Source organism: Macrotis lagotis, chromosome 5 (assembly GCF_037893015.1).
Source record: "Macrotis lagotis isolate mMagLag1 chromosome 5, bilby.v1.9.chrom.fasta, whole genome shotgun sequence".
Lineage (NCBI taxonomy): Eukaryota > Metazoa > Chordata > Mammalia > Peramelemorphia > Peramelidae > Macrotis > Macrotis lagotis.
In genome coordinates, this window is record NC_133662.1 from 66,021,043 (window position 1) to 66,041,575 (window position 20,533).

A 20,533-nucleotide genomic window follows, 5' to 3' on the forward strand; every position below is an offset into this window, starting at 1 on the left:
CCTTCACGGATTTTACATTCTAATGGAGGAAGATATTAAATACAGAAATTCTGGAAAGTAGCCTAGGGAGAGGAAGGAAGTGGAATTCAGAGATAACTGAGATGATAGTATCATGAAGCATGGTTGGGAACTTTTCAAAAGGGAAGATTGCCACCAAAAAAGGGAGGAGGCTTTTTCCTGGGTAATTGAAACAGACAAGGAGATAAAGGATGTGTATTCAGAGAGAGAGGCTAGATAAAATGGAAGTGAAGCATGACTGAGTCATTCCTAAAATGATAGTTTCAAGAAGGGAGTCACCAATTAGTAACTTTATCTCCTTCCTAAAAAGTTGACTGGTTTTCTTGTACCTGACCTGCTATATAAATTGTGTGTAAAAGATGCATCTGCTTTTGTCTCAGTTATATTTCATTGCTAAGACAAAAACAAGAACCTAAACTTATCAAGGATCCTAAGGCTTCTGACTGCAAATATCCCTGAACCTCCAACAGGGTACTGGCTGAGAGAATTTGGAAAGACTTAAAAGATATTGCCAAGTACATAGATATCTCTGCTAACCCCTTTTGGTTTATTTTGTGACCAATAATAATAATTCACATATATTGCAACAAAGCCTCAGGGCTTTCCTCAGGGATATACAAATAATGGGGAACACAAACCCAAAGATATTGTTCTGTCAAAAAAAAGTTTCACCGAACTATCTGGCCCTCCTCCTTTTATCATTATAATGAGCAATCTTGACAGTAGTTCAGTTTCTCTCTTCTGCTATATACTGTTTTCAGGCATTCTCAGAGCAGAGAAGAGGGCACAACTACTTTAATTCTCCTCTACAAATTAAATGTCCTGCCTACTTGATTGTATTAATAGAAGGAAGGAAATAAGTATCTATTCAGTGTCTATTCAGTGTCAAACTGTACTAGGTGCTTTGGAAATAGTATTGCATTTACAAATTATTATTTCATTTACAATAATTCTCAGAATGAGTTACTATTATTATCCTCATTTTAACAATGAGGAAACTGAGGCAGAAGTTAAGTGATTTGTCCACACAGAAAGCATTTAAGCTCAGGTTTGAATTTAGATCTTCTTGACTCCAGGCTTAATGCTCTATCCACTGTGTCACCTATCTGACTCTGAACAATGGAACTTTCAAAGATAGTTTCTCCCTATTGTGAGAAAGAATTCTATCCCATGCTTATATTCCCATATGAAAATATATTTTAGTTGATATATTAAAAAGAAAAAATTATAAAAATGAATTTGAAATGCAGTAGTGAATAAATAATGGTTGGAAAAATCAAATCTCATCATGCAAAGAATTTTCAATGTAAATGAAATCATAGAGTACCTATATTATAACATTAAATTAGTCATTGACATATAGTAAAAATAAAATAAAGACTCTTACTATTTCCTAGTTGTGATTATAGTGATTTTTAAGATTCTTTTTCCTCAGAAAAAAGGTCATCTTTTTATTTTCTTCATGTTTCTACCAAATGACATTGATTTGGATTGATTGAGGATGCAGACACTGTAGAATAGTGAAATATCTATTTTTCAAATAAATACTACAGGGAAGGAAATACAGGCCTAATGAATTCTTTCAATACTGTACATTTTAACTTTACCAAAGATGAGGGAGCATTGGATTTGGAATCAGAAGATGAGGGTTTAAACTTTAGTTCTGCTCCTTGCTACCTGCAAAATCCTAGACATGATACTTCATATCTCATTTGTAAAATAAGGGGATTATAATAGATAGTCTCTAAGGCTCTTTTAGTTTTGAATCCCATACAAATAATTGTCCTACAAAGCAAACCAAAAAAAAAAAAAAAATAAGGACTAAATGAGTTGGAATAGAGGGGATGGAAGTAAAGAAAGAGAAGGCAAAAATTGTATTATTGATAAATATATTGTTTTAATATTATATATGAAAAATACTCTATTGACTTGAAATTCACTAGGAGAAATAAATGGATTTTTTTATAGTCTTTGTTTGTTTTTGGCTGATCCATATTTTGATAAGCCCTAGATAAAGCCTGGCAGAATCACTGGAGAAATGGAAAGCAGTTTGAATCTGCTGAAGGAAATAGATCTGGCAGAAGAAAGCCAAAGGCTCCAAAGATCCCAGCTCCTAATTAAAGAAGATTTTATTAAAATTAAACCTGCAATAATTCAATATTGTTGCCATTTTCTTATAAAATTATACTATATAGCAAAAGCATTTTTGGTATAAAATAAATTAATAAAATGCTCCTTTGCCTGTGTTGTTAATATATTAGGATCAGAATGAATAGATTTGGGCGCGGGGGGGGGGGGGGAATTTATGTTTTTGCAAGGTAAATGGGTTTAAGTGGCTTGCCCAGTTAGGTAATTATTATTACAGTTAGGTAATTATTAAGTGTCTGAGACCAGATTTGAACCCAGGTACTCCTGACTCCAAGGCCAGTGCTTTATCCTATGTTGTTTTTCTTGGCAAATCAATCATCTCAAACCAGTTTTTTTTCTAGACTTTTTTCTTTCTTGTTGTTAGAATGTTATTTTAAAATCTTAAAAAACAAACAAACAATAAAGCAATTTCTACAATATGTTTAGCACTATAATCAATTATTCCAAAAGTTAGTTTTTAGATAGAAAATTCCAAAAAAAATGTGTTAATGTTTTCCTTGTTACTGAAAAATAAATATCTCCTGCTGGTATTCATACATAGAAATGTGTTATTAATTTCTGATAAAAATTCAACCCATAAAAATATGAATAATTATGTGAACCTGGGCAAATCACTTTTCCTCTCTAGGACTCAGTTTTTATACATAAAAAATAGCTAGATTTTCATGTAATAGGTTAAAAAAAATGGGAAAATGGACATTTTTGTCTGATCCTCACTGCCTCTCAAATCTCTCCAAAACAAGAACTATACATGATATAAGGAATTTCAGCTGTGTCCCTACTCTAAGCTACCAAAAATCTAACAAAAAAAAAAAAAACACCTGATGAAATAACAATAGGAATGATCAATAGCCCCTCCCCAATCAACCATCACACACCCACACCGGCAGTCCTGCATATCTCAACCCCACTGACCTTCAACATAACTTAAATTTATATCACATTATTTATACAACAGAAGGCCAGAACCTTGCTCTAACCATTACAGAAGGCAAGCTGAACAATATGTTATAATAGTAGAGGAAAAGAGGGAAAGGAGCAGGGATTCAGTATACTTGGGGATTCATAGGTTAGAAGGAAAGGTAACTGTCATCCAGTTAAGTTAGTTTTGTTCCTCCAAAAGTCCCCTGAGGAAGATACTGAGGTCCATGAAAGTGAAGAGATTAATATTGGAGGAGGCTGAGAGAATTTTAAGATTCAATCATTGGGGAAATTTCTCTCAAAGAGTAAGTAGTCAGAAATCAATAATAAGAAAATATAAGGGGACCAAAATTACCAGTAGCTCAGGAGGATGAAAAATCAGTTAAAGATCTTGAGCACAAACTGATAAATCAATAGAGAAGTTCTCAATATTAGAAGGGATGTTTGCCTTCATATGATCTAAATCAGTTAAGATATCTACAATTAAATATTTAAAGGAAAAAAATAATCAACACTTAAAGAATCAGATGGTCTATGGAACCCCAAATAAGCAAGCAATTACAGCAAAATGTTCCTGCATGGTTCAAGAGAGAAATGTGAATTGTGAAAGTAGAATTTATTATTTGCACAGTAGAAATAATCAGAAGAATAGAAAAACTTCAACACAGAGAGGCAAATCTCAAGAGAGAACCAAAAGAGAAAACAACAGATTGAGAGTGCAAATATATAGAAGTAAAGAACAAAGTAGGAAAAAAATTTTAAAAGCAATAATGAAAAAGTAAATATGAACTCTATACTATGCAAAATATATTAGACCTAAGGTGTAAAAAACCCCAAGGTTTATAGGTCTCCCTGAAGACCTTGACAACTCCAAAAATCTGAATACTCCAGTGAAAGAAATAATACAAGAAACTTCTGTGTAGAATTTCTCAATGCAGATAATAAAGTACAAATCAAAAGAATTCACAGATCACTATCAGAAATAGATACTTTATTCTATGAACTACTATATATATATATATATATAGTCATTAAATTTAAAAATTTCAATGAGAAAAACCATATTCTCTAAGCAACTAAGATGAAGATCTTTAAATGTAAAGAAAAGGAAATTTGAATAACATAAAACTTTTTAATTTACAAGAAAGAAGGAATAGAATAAGGTGTTCTGAAGAAAAAAGGGATCAAGATGCAATCCAGGATGATATTTCCTGAAAATTTAAGCTTAATCATGCATTTTAAAAAAAAGAAAATGTACAGTAAAAGAGACAGACAGACAGACAGACAGGCACAGAGACAGAGACAAAGAGAGAGAAAGATGGAGAAGGAGACAGATACTTGAAGTATTGCTACATAGAAAATCAGATCTCAGGAAATTATTTACATTGAAAACTATATATATATATATATATATATATATATATATATATATATATATATGTATATATACATATATATAACTACAGCCAAGGACAGCACAAATAATGAAATAAATTGCTTCAAAAGGGGAAAACAAAACTAGAAAGACACCTATGGGATTCACAACAGAGAAAATGACAGAGGGATTATTAAGAAATTTCTTTCTAAAATGTATGAAAAGATGAATTCTATGTCCCCCTCTATTCTAAAATTCTATGGTTTTATCAATCACTTTTCAAGAATGAATATTTAGACCTAAATTTTAAGGATTTTCAAAATGGCTTGAAAGGATTTTAATATTTGATTTCTCTAAAAAATACTTTTCTTTCTCTTCCCAATATTTTCCTTGTATTGGGAAGTAGAAGAGATAAAGGAAAGCAAGGAAAATTTAATATCATTGCCATAAGTTCAATAACTATTCTTCTCTAATACATTAGAATTCAAATCTCATCATCATTCAGTTTTTTTTTCTTTCTTTCAGACACTTCAATCCTATTGAATTTGCAGCCTGAATATCAAAGTAGGAAGCAATTCAATTAAGTGAGTGTCAGGACCATAGGTCTTAAATATGGACTCTTTGGGCTACAGTGATCCACCACACTCAATAAACTTTCAAAAAAAGAAGTACTGTCCAAAGTATTCTCACTGTTTTATCAGTGACTGAGTTTGCTGTGGTTTCTCTGCAGACTCTCCATCACTTGGAACTAAACTTCCTAGTTTGGTTATCTTCATCTTCATCTGTTGTTTTTGTTCTTTTTCTTTTATATATTATGCTGGATGACTTCATATTCATTTTCCACTTCGTTCTGGTATTCTTATTTTCCCAGCATCACAGTTACTTCACCCTGCTGGGTCCTCCACTTTTAAGAGACACATGTTGGGATAATGACAGAACTCGTGAGTACCAGGAACCTGGTACAGAGACCTATCTAGCTCCCATTCCCTGTATTTTGGTCAGATTTGACTGATTTCTGCAAGCCCTGGGCTTTAGTCAGTCAATAAGTATTACTAAGGGTCTATATATATTAGACACTGCTTTAACTTCTAAGGACACAAAGAAAGACATCTTCAAGTATCTTCATTTGGTTTTCTCCCTCTTTGTATCTGAAACATCTTGAATTTTAGAACAGGCAGACTATGACCCTGGATATAGTCTCATTCCTTCTTCCCTCCTTTGCTCATCTCCTTTTCTGTTTCTCAATAATCTCAGTTTATGGCAGAAAGGTTTAAGAACATGTCATTTAGAATGATATGACCTAGAGCACAATAATCTAAAAATCCATTTCAGCTCAGGCCACACTGGAGTTGTGACAACTACAGTTTCAGGGATCCTGCCACAGCCAGAGTGAAAGTAGCATATATCAAAGTCGGTTACTTATTTTATCAGAAGTGATCCTGCTTAGACAGAACTGTTGATTTCCTACCCCAGAGGTAGGTATGCAGTTGTCATAGATAGGAAGGTGAAAGTTTCTGTACAACAGTATTCCAAGTATAGAAATGTTTAGATATAGATAGATAGACAGACAGATATGAAAACTCCCATTTCCTTTATTTGATGTCAACTATGTTAATTTTAGAATTTTGATTTAAAAAAAACCCTAGAAATGATGTCCTTTTTCTCAAGCTCACTGTCTTTTCTTCCAAGATAATAAAATAATTTCTTGATTTTTTTCTGTAATTAATTCTGTAATTGGGGGGGGGGGGTAAGTAACTTGCCCAGGGTCACACAGCTAGGCAATTGTTAAGTGTCTGAGGTCAAATTTGAACTCAGGTAGTCCTGACTCCAGGGTCAGTGCTCTATCCACTGTACCACTTAGCCTCCCCATCTGTATTTTTAACAATTGAACACATGTGAGGATTCAAATCCAAACATCCATATAGCACTAATAACTTCTTTAGTGGAAAGACCACTTCCTTTGAAGTCAGAGGACATGGGTTCAAATCCTACCTCTAACACCACCTTTATTACCTTGTGCAAGTCATTCAATCTCTCTGGATCTCAGTTTCCTTGTAAAATGAAAGAATTGGATAAAATGATATCAGAGATCTCAGCCAACTCAAGATCCATGATTCTAAATTATCCCTTCTCTCCATGACTTGATTTTATATTATGAAAGGGCTGGTATGCATACTAATTCAACCAATTTAACATACTAATTTTATGCATACTAATTCAACCGATTGTCAGCATCAAAATGACTGACTTTTTATCCTGGTTAGTAACAATAATAGGTACCTCTCACCCATGCTTTTTTTAGCATAGACAGCACCAGTCACTTCAGAGGATATCGGATCTTGGATCTAGAGTGTGATGATGAAAGGAAAGAGAAGATCACCACAAAGAAAGCAAATCATAAGGAAATTTTAAAAGAAAAAAAATAGTCCAACATGGGGTAATGTTTCCAAATGAAGAATCAAAGAAGGATTAATACTAGCAACAAAGAAGAGGTAACAGGAAAGGAGTGGGCACAGTAGAAGTCTTTAAGTCATTAGAGATCTAAAGGTAGAAGAAGCAAATATGGAATCCTAGGATGGAATGACTGAATGAAACCTAGGAGAGCCAATCTTTGTTGATGACTTTGGGAGGTTATGGTAGCAATGATCTAGAAAAACACAGTAGGAAAATGTTAAACACAGGAAGTGAACAAAGTATATAAACACAATACAGTATTATGAGAAACCTTAAAAACTTTAGCTTTGGAAATCTTGAAGTTTCTCTAGACTAATATTATAAATCCAGGGCTCTTTCTACCATAAAGGCAGTAGGGGTGATGCAATGGAAATAGTGTTTTGGTTCAGAAATCAGGAAGACCTGATTTCATATCTAGACTAGGTACTAGCTGTGTGTCCCTGGATAAGTCATTTAATCACTGTCTGACTCACTTTCTTCAAGTAAAAATTGGGATAATGGTACCATTACCCTCCCAGAATTTTTGTAGAGACCAAGTGGGATAATATTTGTAAAATTCTCTGCACAGTGACTGGTATATAATACATCATTAATAAATGCTTGCTCCTTCCTTCCTACATCACAGATATAGGAATAACCTTTTTCAGAGATAAAAAAAATAAAGATTCATAAAGAGAGAGTGATTTATCAAAGATTGCCCAATGAGTTGATGCAACAACTGGGATTAGATTCCAGGTCACCTGGTGTCCAAACAAATGTCTTCTTGTTGTTTTCTCCTTAGACCTTTCTGACCCAATTCTCTCCCTATATAGGACCTGTAGGGTGGGGCAAGAGGAGGACAAGATGGCTCTGAAATGCTTCCAAAATTGCTTCTAAAATCAAGACAAGTGGTTTCTTCTCCTTTTCTTCTTCAACTAGGTCTATTTCTCTGTATAAGATATATTTGATTACCATCAGGGATCTTAGAGTAGAAGAATCAATCACTTTTTTCCATCTGGAATTTTTGAGATTGGATATTTATTTTACAGACCCACATATTCACATTAGTTCTTCCATACAGATTCTAACTAATTATAGTAGTAAGTGATCTTTGGAGAAATTTTTTAGTAGTGCATGAAGATGAAAACTAGATTGCAAGGGTTTAAAGAGTAACTAATGACTCTCACGATCAACCTCCAAAATATGAAGTACCTATTGTGGCCAAATGAACCAATTTTGTTATTCCAATATTGCATTATCTATTTATCTTATTTTTAGCAAAAGAATACAAACATTTATCATTCTAAATATGTGTTAGCTTATGATATTTTAAGGAACTTTTAAACACTGAAAAATGACAAGCAATTAAATCACCTAAATGAAATTCATTTTCCATCTGAAATCTATTTTCACATATGTGTGTAAAACAAGTTTCTAATTATGCTTAAAATTCCAAAATTACTACTGTTTCAACAGTTAGATTATTGCCTTATTTCAACTTGCTAAGAGTCCATATGTTGATTCAGTATTTTTTATTTTTGCTGATATGGCTAGTCATTCCTAGTTAATGGAGAATCAATTTGGTAATTTGAGTTGAATAGTTCAATGAGGCTTTAAAAATCTCTAGGGTGAGGTAAATTAGATACTCAAGAGTCTTTGATATCACTCAGTAAAATGTTAGTAGTAGTATTCTCTTAAGACTCTTCTGAAGGCAGGAGACTTTTACTATCTTTACTGCAAGTTGGTTGAAAACACTCCATGAAGTATGGTCAATTATACAGAAGTCAGCTTATATGGATATTGCAGTCCTATGGATGCCAGAAACCCTACAAATACAGGAACAGCTATTCATCAGGCAAGAAAATAATTTAATCATTGAGCCCTCATCATGGGATAAAGAGGTGCTTGGTTTGGGATACTTTTATAGGTCTATCCCCTAGGAAGAATAGTACATGCCAGTGCCAGACACTAAAGATAATAATTAATAGGGCCCAAAAGGGAAAAAAAGACCTCCCAAGCAAAGTGGGATGTGATCCATAAAGGATAAATCGAAGGTCAGAGGTCAAACTTAATTTCAGTTGGAATATTAAAAAGAAGGGAGAGAGTAGAAAACAAGAAGCAGGAATAAATAGATTCTGAAGCAGTAACTTCAAGGTGGTAAGGTTACTAAATGTCACAAAGAGCACACAGTGAAAGAGTTCACTAAATATGCTTTTGTATTATTCCATACATCTCCATTAGACTTCTGTAACAACTTTAGCTCTATATACCTTGTCTGCCTATAATTTGATTGAAAGCTATGTCCTCTGAGACCCTGGAATTTACATTGTCATATTCTTCCTCTGGAGCTTATTGATATTTTGTTTCTGGCAGGAAAGTTTAAAAAGGCCATTGATTTATTTCTGCCAGGTAATCATAATTAAGACACAAATTTAGAAGAAAGTAACTTTTCTTCTTGCCCCCAGATTAATTTGCATATTAATAGCGAGCATTATAGAGGGCTAAAGGGGAACCTTTCTTCCACAATTTCATATAGCTTCTTCTTTCTCCTCCTCCTCCTCCTCCTTCTTCTTTCTCATTTTCCTTTTTATTTTTTCCTTCTTTCTACTTTTCCTTCATCTTTTGATGGAATCCAGGAAAAAAAAGAACAATTACAAAATGATAATTGTCGAATTTTAAAAAGCAGGAAATATAAATATTGTAATCTTCAAACAGATAATTAGCTAGGTAGGGAAGTTCAAGTGAAAACCCCAAGAATCAGTCTCAGGGAAAAAATTAATCTCAATTTAAGAAATTCTGGAAATATGATTGAATATTGAATATTCCTCACAAATCTCATTAAAAATGAACCAGAAGGTATAAGGATAAAGACAGCCAAAGAGAAATGGCAATCATCTTCTCTGTCCAATCCAGGACTGAATAAGAAGAGTAGCAGAAACCTGAAGAGTTCCTACGTAGAGTCAAGTTAAGGTATACAGAAGGAACATCATATATGTTACATAGATGCATAGCAAGATTCAGAGTTAGATCAATGCCACTGCAGAGTTCATGGAACTTACATGGGAGCCAGAGCAGGAAATGCCACAATAAGTGACAGATTCACAATCACTACCTAGGCAGTGTAACATTGAGGGAATAAAAGTTGCAGGTATCTTGGTTGAAACCATTACATGGAACTAGATGGAAGCAAACCCAAGCAACTTAAAGTGTTTAGGCAGCTCATACCTGAACCACATGAGGAAAAGTCCAGATGAGTAAACTGTCAGTATCCAAGTCACACCTAAAGAAAGGGCCAGGGGACTAAGTGTAAAATAAAGGACCTCAGATACTACAAGGGGACCTGATACCAGGGCAATCTACAACTTTTGGCTGAGGCTGATCAGTATCATAATGAAAACTTACTCTTAGTCTAAGGGTTTCTTTTGGCTTCTTGAGGACTGCCTAGCTGAGCAGAGTTTAAGCTCTCTCTTTCAAGGGAGATTATTAGTCACTTCAGTTTAGCAGATGTTAGTAGAAAACAGTGGTAAGTGATTCAAAGAAGATGACCAGCAAACCCTGCTGCTATAAACTTGATGAGACCCAATAGAGGCAAAGCACTGCTCTAAAAGAACAACAGGATGATATCCCCAAAGGACTGTGCCAACTCTGCAGGCAGAGGTGTGACTTGATGCAGTTACAGCTATTTCCTGGCCACTTTGTAAAAGTTGTGTGTATTTCTAGATAGCAAGTGTTCTTTTCCTGAAAGCTCTGATTTCACATGCTTCTTACTTACCTTATCTTACTTGTAGTGTGGTTGTTATTGTTTGTCCAAGTGTGGGAGGGCTGTGCAAAGTCACCAGCCTCATTTTATATTCTGGAGATATCTCCATAGATCAGGACAATTGAATTTGGCCCCAAATACAGTGAGAGACAGTCTTTTTAAGCTAAAAGTCTTCCTCAAGTCTCAATTTGACTGAGGTCAGTGATTAAGGCTAGGTGGGAAATGAGGGCAAGAATGACCTCTTTTCCTAGTTAAAAAAAAAAAAAGTCACCCTGGGAGGGGAAGAACTCTGGTTATCTGATCAAAACAGAAACAATTGCTATTCATATTTACTCTGAGCAATCAAAGTCCAAACAATGGCCTGGGCTTGAGCTGAGCTACTTCTTGGCCAATCAAAGAAAGCCAAAGTAATTGAGTATACTTCCCTATTTATTTGGGGGAATTCAGAGGGAGATTTTATTTATTTATTTTTTTTTTAAATTTTTTAATTTTTTTTTATTTTTTATTTATTTTTTTATTTATTTATTTTTATTATTTTATTTAATTTGTGTTGTTTGATTGGATATATTTTATAGCTTTAAATTAATATAGCCTTTCTAGTTGGCTTAATAAAGGTAAATGCCTCATGCTGACTTCGCAAGCTATAGTTTCTAGTGGATGTTGATTCTTGGTAACTCTAAGGTAACTTGAGAGTCCACCTATGAGTAAGAGATTTAGTTGCTTTAATAACAATAATGTCATGGTACTGATAACAAAATATTTTGGTATTTGTAGCTCATTTAATTTAGATTGGGGCTTTCAGAACATGTTGTAGAAAGGAGAGGCAATCATACTTTTCTCTATACTTTCCCCACCCTTAAGCAGCTAAATGAGTAATGGGGGGGTGTAAACTGGTGTCTAGACAGAGACATTTGATATTTCCTTGAAAAAATTTAGATATATGGGAACTATATTTTTATAATAGCTATTAGGAGTCCCAAATGTCTTAGATATATGAACTTGACTGTTTTTAAAGTATAAAATTGGTGACTCTCTTATTACTCCTATATCTAAGGTGTGAAAAAAGTGACATGTGTCGAAGAAAAAAAATAGAGAAATATTGGTCTAGCCTTTTATTATCTATGCTTATCTGGCATTTTCTTTGGATCTCTGATTCCCTCTCCATTGCTCAGTTTTACCCTCTTCTCATATGTAAATTCATTAGGATAATAGAAAACAACTTCAATCACTTCTTCCTACCTCTCTTCCATCTGTCTGACTCTTGGGCTAGGCTTTCTATAGAAGTTTGGTCCTCCCATTTCTCTGTGTTGGATCCATGTGATGCCAGCTCCATGCTACTGGACTGGTGTTGATCTAAGCCCAGTCACTGATCCATGGCTGTTTCCCTTCTTCCTTAACTGTCTTTACTATTCCCCTCAGTCCAGCTTGTAGCTGTCTCTTTGTTTATCTCACTGTCTTATTAAAAAGCAAAAACAAAAACAAAAACCTTACTTTCTTTACCTTGTTAAAGAACCTAACCTGTAAACATTTTGCAGCAATCTATTAATTAAAATCTATGATTTTTCATACCCTCATGAGTCATAGTGGTTTTCCCACTTAAAACAACCACAATTGTCTCTCTTGGATCGCCCCTACCCTAGCTACTCTGGCAGAAGCAACATGAGTAAGAGAAATGAAAAAAAATTAATAATTCATACTATATGTGGGAAATTAATATTTTTTCAATAAAATCAAGCTCCTTTTTTTCCAGGAGATTAGAAGAAGTAAGGAATTTACCTGATTTCATTTGTCTTAGGCGTGCTTCCTAAAACTTAAGTACTGTTATGATACATCCATAATATTATCAATGTGGAATTATTTCCTCACTGTTCCCCTGTCCCAGCTGGAGCAATCACAACTCACCCATGCCATTTTGTCTTGTGTTGCTTATTCTTACATATATTCCTATTCTTGCCCTACCCCCCCAGTCAAGTTTATCTATAAAGAACAAAAAATTATGAATTAAGAAAACAGATGGTTCAATAGATATAATGCTGGACCTGGAGTCAGAAAGATTTGAGTTTAAATTTGGACTCGGATACTTACTAGTTGTATGACTTTGGGCAAGTCACTTAACCCTGTTTGCTTCAATTTCCTCATATGTAAACTGATCTGGAGAAAGAAATGGTAAATCACTTTTAGTATCTTTGTCAAGAAAATTCCAAATGGGGTCATAAAGAATTAGATACAACTGAAACAACAGACCACTTGCTTTTACTAATTGGTCTTGAAAGAGTCATTTATTCTCTCAATTTCTTCTTCTTCATATGTAAAATGAGTATAATAATAATATGTGCATTTTATATATATATATATACATACATATATATCATCAGATTGTTGGGAAGGAAAGGGGAGGGGAGGGGAAGGGAAGAGGAGGGGAAGGGAAGGGAAGGGGAGGGAAGGGGAGGGAAGGGAAGGTGGAAAGAGGAAGGAAAGGAAAAAGGAAAGAAAGGGTTAGGTTTTTGTTTTTCTTTTTTAAATTACTTCATAATGGAATTATAGATTTAAAGGCATAAGGGACCTTGGGGGGCATATAGCAAAACCTCATCATTTTATAGATTAGAAAATTGAAGTATAAAAAGAGGTTGGAATATGACCAGAATCTCCCAGGTAATGAGTAGGAAGGAGAACAAGAATTCAAATGCAGGTCCTCTGCCTTTTTTGAAAATATCTTCTATAATTTGTTACATTGGATTTTTTTAAAGATTTTATGTAGTGATATGGTTAAGTAATTGGAAGGAGGACAAACTTCTTCAATTTTGGAAAATCAATAGGTAAAGTGCAATAAAAATAATCAGACTTATTTTTTAAATATATTATTCCAGATATGGTTAAAAAATACTGTGCATTCATTTCGTAAAACTATGAAGCCTTTGAGTCAGTTATTTTCCATTCAGTCTCTAGAGGATCATGCAGATTTTAAAGAGAATTGCTTAGCCTAAGTTCTATTGGTTGCTTTGAAAATGTAAGAATATATTTATTTGTTTTCTTTCTCATTAGTTAAGCAGAAACCAGAAATATCTAGTTACAATAAAACTCGAGGGAAGCACACAGACACACACACACACACACACACACACACACAAACACACAAATACACAAACACATAAACACAAGTAGAAATAACCTGCAAGGATTTCTTGATTTAATTGGAGGACAAATCACTTGAAATGGAGTCATTAGCTTTTTTCAAAAACATTTTCTTCTTATAAATATGATGAAAATGAATGTGTACATAGATCAGATTGCTATTTTAAGCAAATAAACATGGTTAATATATATTATTTGGTATCTTAGGAGCTTGAATTTGAGTGTGTATTTAAGAGTATCTTAGGTTTATGTTAGAGTGAATCAAGACCAGTGTAAAAATCTTTACATAATGTCTTGCTTTCTGGCTGACTTCTACAGTCTTCACTAAATTTCTTAGATACAAATGATGATTCTTGAGTTTTAACAGATATTCACCTCCTTCTGATACCCTAGAGACAGACTACATTTTGGTGTGAATTTTCCCTTTGCCAATAGGATTTAAAAATTGAAATTTTGTCTTGGGTCTTTTCCTCCCTAGAAAACAAGATTGCCGTCTCAAAATAACCTTCATAAAGAACTCAGGGGAATGAATGCATGAACCCTATATGTGTTCTCTGTGTATTGAACATTTTTTTTTCTTTTGCACAGCATTTTGCCATGTTATTGTGACTCCATAACGACCTAGACTTTTTGGAAAAAAGTTCTAGAGGTCTTATTGTATGAAATGACCATCTTATAGAAGTATAAAAGTTATGCTTTTTTTTAGACGTTTTTCATTCTCCACATTATCTGGATCTGAAACTTATCTATATACCAGAAGACATTTAAAGTCGGGTACAAAACCCCTGAAATCTCATTTAACATTTAAAAAATTTCAATCAAATGACAATGCCATAACTATTGTAGTGTAGACAGTTTCTAAAATGGTAATGTTCATGTCTCAGGAAAGATAGTATAGCAGTAATCACAGTGCAGTGAAAAGTTCACTAAATCTGAAATCATTGGACTTGGGTTCAAATGTGAGTTCTGCCACTTAGTATCTGTATAATCTTGGATAAAACAATTTCTGTGAGTCTCTTTTTAATCAGTAAAATGAGCATTCTAGATTTGGTAAATTTTTAAGGCATCTTGCAATTTTAAATAATTCTATAAGTCACAGAATTCCAGTGTTGGAAGGGACATGCTATCCAATCTAATCTACATCATTTTACATTAATTCTGATAATATGCTTTTTCTCTAACACAGCAAACATGAAATAACCCATTAATTGGAAGGGAGGGGAGAAGAAATACAGGATTAGTTGGGGAAGCAGGGGGAAAGAATGTCAGAAGAACCTTGAGATTAAAAAATGTAAAAGGGCAATCTAACATCTCTAAACTCCCCTTTAGTTTAGCAGATTAACTGTTCCTATATGAAAAGCACTTGCCTCTGTTGAGGCCCATGCAACCTAGGCTTTCTTAGGAATGGACACAGGGTGAGCAGGCAATGCTGCACTCAAGAGAGGGAGGCAAGTGCAGAAGAGAGTCAGAACTCTAGGTGCCAGTGAAAGGATTCATTAGGACTCCCATTTTTTTCTCTACCAAACAGCCCTTATTCTGCATGAATGCCAACTTGAAAGTGAAAATGAGATTAGTAATAAAATCCCCAAATCACTGAAGTTGCAAAAGCTAACAGGTGAATGTTGAGGATTGATAGTATATAGCATAGATTGCTGACTGCTTTCTAGAAATAGTTAATAAAATTGATTATAATTTACTCAGAACTCTGACTCTTGGGAAATTTTATTCATCAGTATACTATCTTATATGCGTAAAGTCTATTTTTGAAAACAAGTATAAAATGTGATCTTTATACCTACTGCATTTCATCTTATTAGATTCATCTCAGGATTCTATATTTTCAATATATTTTTGGATACTGATTTTATTGTCTAGTATATTAGCTATCCCTGTCATCTAAAGGGGGGAGTGGAGCCGTACATAAAATGTGAATAAAATACAGGGAAAGTTTAGAGAAAGTAGACAAGTAGAGGTTTAAACAAAGCATGAACTTTGATAGGACTGAAGTCAGTCATTTGTGACAAAAGAGAGCTGGAGTATGTTGGTAAATGTTTAACAATTTAGCTGTCCCCTCTCCTCCCCTAAAATGTATTCAGTATAAATTTTTAAGTTTAAACTGCAATACTAACATTTCCTCTATAATTTTCTTAAGTATAAACAATAAATAAAAAATAATTTAAGGTCTGATTTGTAGAATTTGCAGAAAATTTAATAATGTCAAGGGAGAAAAAGCCTACTAAAGATGAATCCAGCATACCCCTAGTAGAGTATCTTGGCAAGGTCACTGAACAAAGAGACATGTTTGGAGACTAGTCAATGATTATCTCAGAGCCAGAAGAGATTAAAATATAAACATCGGGTTGAATGAAAACTTAGAAGCTATATAATTCTCTAAATAGAAATCAGTTTGTATAATGGATGGAGTGCTAGACTTGATCATCTTTGTGAATTCAAATTTATCATCAGATGCTTACTAGTGTGACTCTGGACAAATCACATAACCATGTTTACTTCAGTTCCTCATCTGTAAAATGAATTGGAGAAGGAAATGGCAAACCAATTCAGAATCTCTGCCAAGAAAACCCCAGATGAGGTCACAAAGAGTCAGACATGACTGAAAAGTAACAATAAAAACAACAAAGAAACCCACCTGAGTTCTGAAGTATTAAGTCTAAGGCTTAGACAAGTGAAAGTTCCCAAAGAAGTACTGATTAGTTTAGAACTTGGAATAGGGTGACTTTCATTATATCTTGAGCAATTCAGACCCTTAGCAGGTCTTGAGCAATTCAGACCCTTAGGTTCTGATTCAATCCAACCCAGCTCAATTCAATAAACAATTCATAAGTGGTTCCTCTGCTCTAAGCATTTGATGTTTCTCTAAGAACATAAAGAAAACAAACCCTAAATATTCCCACTGAAGACATTCATTAATCAACATTTATTAAGGTCCTACTATGTGCCATATACCATACTAGGCTCTGAGGATACAAAAAGAAAAGTGAATAATCCCTTTCTTCAAAGTATTTACATTGGAAGGAGAGAGAGAGAGAGAGAGAGAGAGAGAGAGAGAGAGAGACATGCACAACCACAAAGAGGCTCAAACAGCATCTACTGCCCGAAGCTTTTCTGATCTTTCCAATTTTGGGTTGGGAGATATATAGCTTAATGGCTAGAGAGCTGGCCTTGAAGTCAAGAAGACCTGAATGAGGTTTAGCCTCTGACACATTAGCTGTGTGACCCTAGGCATTTCTCAGTCTGTTTCTTTATCTCTGAAGTTAAAATAGCATTAGTACCTTTGTCATAGAGTAAATAAGTTCCAAAGTCCATTGGTTTGGAAATCAATGCTCACACCAACTATCTTTGAAATTCAGAGGCTACAAATGTAGAATGCTTTTTAAACTTTAAAGTCCTGTATAAATGTTAACTGCTGTTAGTGAATATAATTATGTATGTGTGTGTGTGTGTGTGTGTGTGTGTGTGTGTGTGTGTGTATATATATATATATATATATATAAATCTGTTAGCGTTCTTGTTGTCTCATTAGAATATAACTCATGGAGATTAGAAGTTATTTCATTTATTTTCTACTTTGTAAATCCAAAGACTAACATATGGCTAGATATATAATAGGCACTTTGTATCTATTGATTAACGATTGACCAACATATAAAACATATACAAAGACTATACAAGATAACTTTGGGAGGGAAGGAAGTAGCACTTGTGGGATTGGGAAGCAGAAAAGTCATCAAGAACAGGTCATTATCAACTAACCTAATTTCCTTTCATTATTTAGTCTTAATAATTATCATTAATCAGTGCAAACATGATTTTAATTAAACAGTAAAGATGTTGAAGCAAAGTCTAATTTAAAAAGAGGAGGATACACAGAGAACTGATTATATTTTTGTTTAGAATAAAAGAACATTGTCTAGGTGATATTGCATTTATCCTTAATTCCCTTAAATATCACAATTATTAATCGGTAAATTTGAATTCTAGTTCTACTTATTCCCTTTATTGGGTTTTTAGGGTTTTTTCCTACATGTAACTTAGAGATTTAGAATTTGATTTTTGAGACGACAAATGATTTTCCTGATTTAGGGAACTCTTCATAAGGAAATTCTAGCAAATAAATCTATAAATTTATAGTCTTGTAGAGATGATTTCAAGTAAAAAAAGGTTAAGTTACTTGCACAATGACATTGTTAGTAAATATCAGATGCATGACTTGATTGCAGGTCTTCCTGATTCTGAGATCAGTCCTTAATAGATAAAACCTAGTTACCAAGATATTCTGTTTTCACTAATTTGGGGATGATTCTGACATAAAGGACTATTGATTGATTAACTCTCAGCTGATATGTTCTTGTCTTACCTTAATGATAATTTCATTCTTCAAAAAGCAAGAGAAGAATTATTTGCAATGTGTCATTCTGGATCTCATTCCAAAAAAGGAAGAATTAGAAGTAGTCATGTAAACAAGCAATTATCAAGTGTTCACAAAGTGCCAGGCACATTGCTAAGTACTGTAGATATAAAGTTGGCAGACTGGTTTTACAACTAGGTGAAGCAGGTAGAGTAGGTTTAGGTGCTCAATATTTTTCTTTATTCCAAGGAGCAGCTATGTGTCCCCTTCTAGAAGCTAAATGGAATGTTTTCCCTTGACAATGTTCATCCTAAGTCCCTGAAACACCATAAAAAGTGAAAAAAAAGATACAATTTCATGACCTTTGTCATTATTATATTTTTTCAGTTTTCTGGGAATCTGTCTTCACTCAACCTCTCAATCCACTAACCCAATTGCTTATAACTGAAATGCCTTTAACAGGAAAAGTCTTTTACTCCACAATACTGGATCAAAAATAGAAGCAAATCACATTAATGTAATAGCTTGAATGAGTAAAGATGCCATAGGTAGTTCTTTAGTCAATTAGTTTAATTGATTTTTCAGATTCTTTTCTTTCTTAATAATGGGCAGAGAACAAAGATGACAGTAGGAGGTCTTAATGAGAAGGGTGGGAAGAGGGTTAATCACTTACTGTGGGGGGGGAAGATAAAGATAACTGCAAACAGAAGATAAATGTGATAGAGTTCATAGCTTAGTTTATAGAATTTACCCTTAAACAGGCCAGTAGAAAGCAATGATGATTTAATTCTCTTCACAGGGAGTTCATTAGCATTGCTATTCTTGTTAATTCTACCTTCATATGTCTGACTTCTGGAATCCTTCTCTTTTTTCAAAACTCAGTTCACATGCTTCTTCCTCTTAAAGTATTTCCTGATCACTCTGCAAATCAAAGTGCTCTCTCTCTCTCTCTCTCTCTCTCTCTCTCTCTCTCTCTCTCTCTCTGTCTGTCTCTCTGTCTCTCTTCCTAGAGCACCTTTTCTATATGTCTTTCTTCACCTTCTACTATACCCTAGTCTATGATATGTATTAATTTACATGTGCTACCTTCACTAGCAGAACATAAACTCCTTGAAGACAGGAATCATGTCATTTTTTCATCTTTTGTCCCCATAGTCTAGCATTATGTTTATCACATAGAAGTCATTTAATTGAAGCTCCTTGAAATGAAAATCAATTAAATAAAAATTTATTAATCAGCTAATAATATATTCTAGGAGTGAATGGAGTGAAAAAAGTTTGTGGACTTGCTTCCATGCTCATTAGCATTTTTATTAGCATGATGTATTCAGCTATGTTATCAAATGCCTTCACTGATGCTGAACACAGCATCAAGGTCAACTACTGCCCTGCTCGTAAATTCTTCAAATTGAAAAGGCAAGCCAAGACCAGAGTAGAGGGAGTGTTGGTGCAAGATTTCCTGTTTGCAGATGATTGTGTCCTCAATGCAGCCTCTGAAGCTGAGAAGTAACAAAGTATGGATTGATTCTCTTGTGTTAACTTTGGTCTAACAATTAACACCAAGAAAACGCAGGTGCTCCATCAGCCTATACCACATCATTCATATGTGGAATCATCAGTTATAGTAAATGGAGAAGTTCTGAGTCCTGTAGACAAGTTCACTTACCTTGGCAGTGTCCTTTCCAGGGCGGTACACATTTACAATAAGGTTGACACTTGCAATGCCAAAGCTAGTTCAATATTTTGGAGGCTCCAAAAGTGTGAGAGAGAAGAGGTATTAGACTGAAGGTCTACAGAGCCATTGTACTGACCTCATTGCTGTATGTCTATGAAACCTGAAGAGTCTACCAGCACCATGTCAGGAAACTAAATCGCTTCCATTTAAATTGACTTAAGAAGAATCTGAAAGATCACCTGGCTAGAGAAGATACCAGACACAGAGGTCGTTTCTTGAGCTAAATTTCCTAGCATTCAAATATTATTATAGAGAGTGCAGTTATGATGGACTGGGCATATTGTTAGAATGTCAAATGTACACTTGCCAAAAAGACAATTTTATGGAGAACTCACAGGGCAAGTGCTCACAAGGGGGATCAGAAGAAGTGATACTGGGACACCCTGCAGGTCACCCTTAAGAAGAGCATGGGAGGGGCAGCTAGGTGGCACAGTGGATAGAGCATCGGTCCTGGAGTCAGGAAGACCTGAGTTCAAATCTGGGCTCAGACACTCAAATCCAGAAAGTCATTTAACCTTTGTTTACCTCTGATTTAATCAGTAAACTAGACCTTGGGCAAATCACTTAATTCCATTGCCTTGCAAAAAAAAAATAAATAATAAATAAAAAGAACAGCATGGGAGACACTGGCACAGGACCACC

General features: G+C 34.3%; 1 long non-coding RNA gene across 1 annotated transcript in view; it reads right to left on the reverse strand.

Annotated features, from left to right (window-relative positions):
- LOC141489731 (uncharacterized) overlaps positions 1–20,533 on the reverse strand; it is a 164,438-nt gene that overhangs the window by 128,427 nt on the left and 15,478 nt on the right. Inside the window, exon 2 of the long non-coding RNA XR_012468975.1 lies at positions 12,741–12,806. This is a non-coding gene — a long non-coding RNA (uncharacterized LOC141489731). The remainder of the gene's footprint in view (positions 1–12,740; positions 12,807–20,533) is intronic.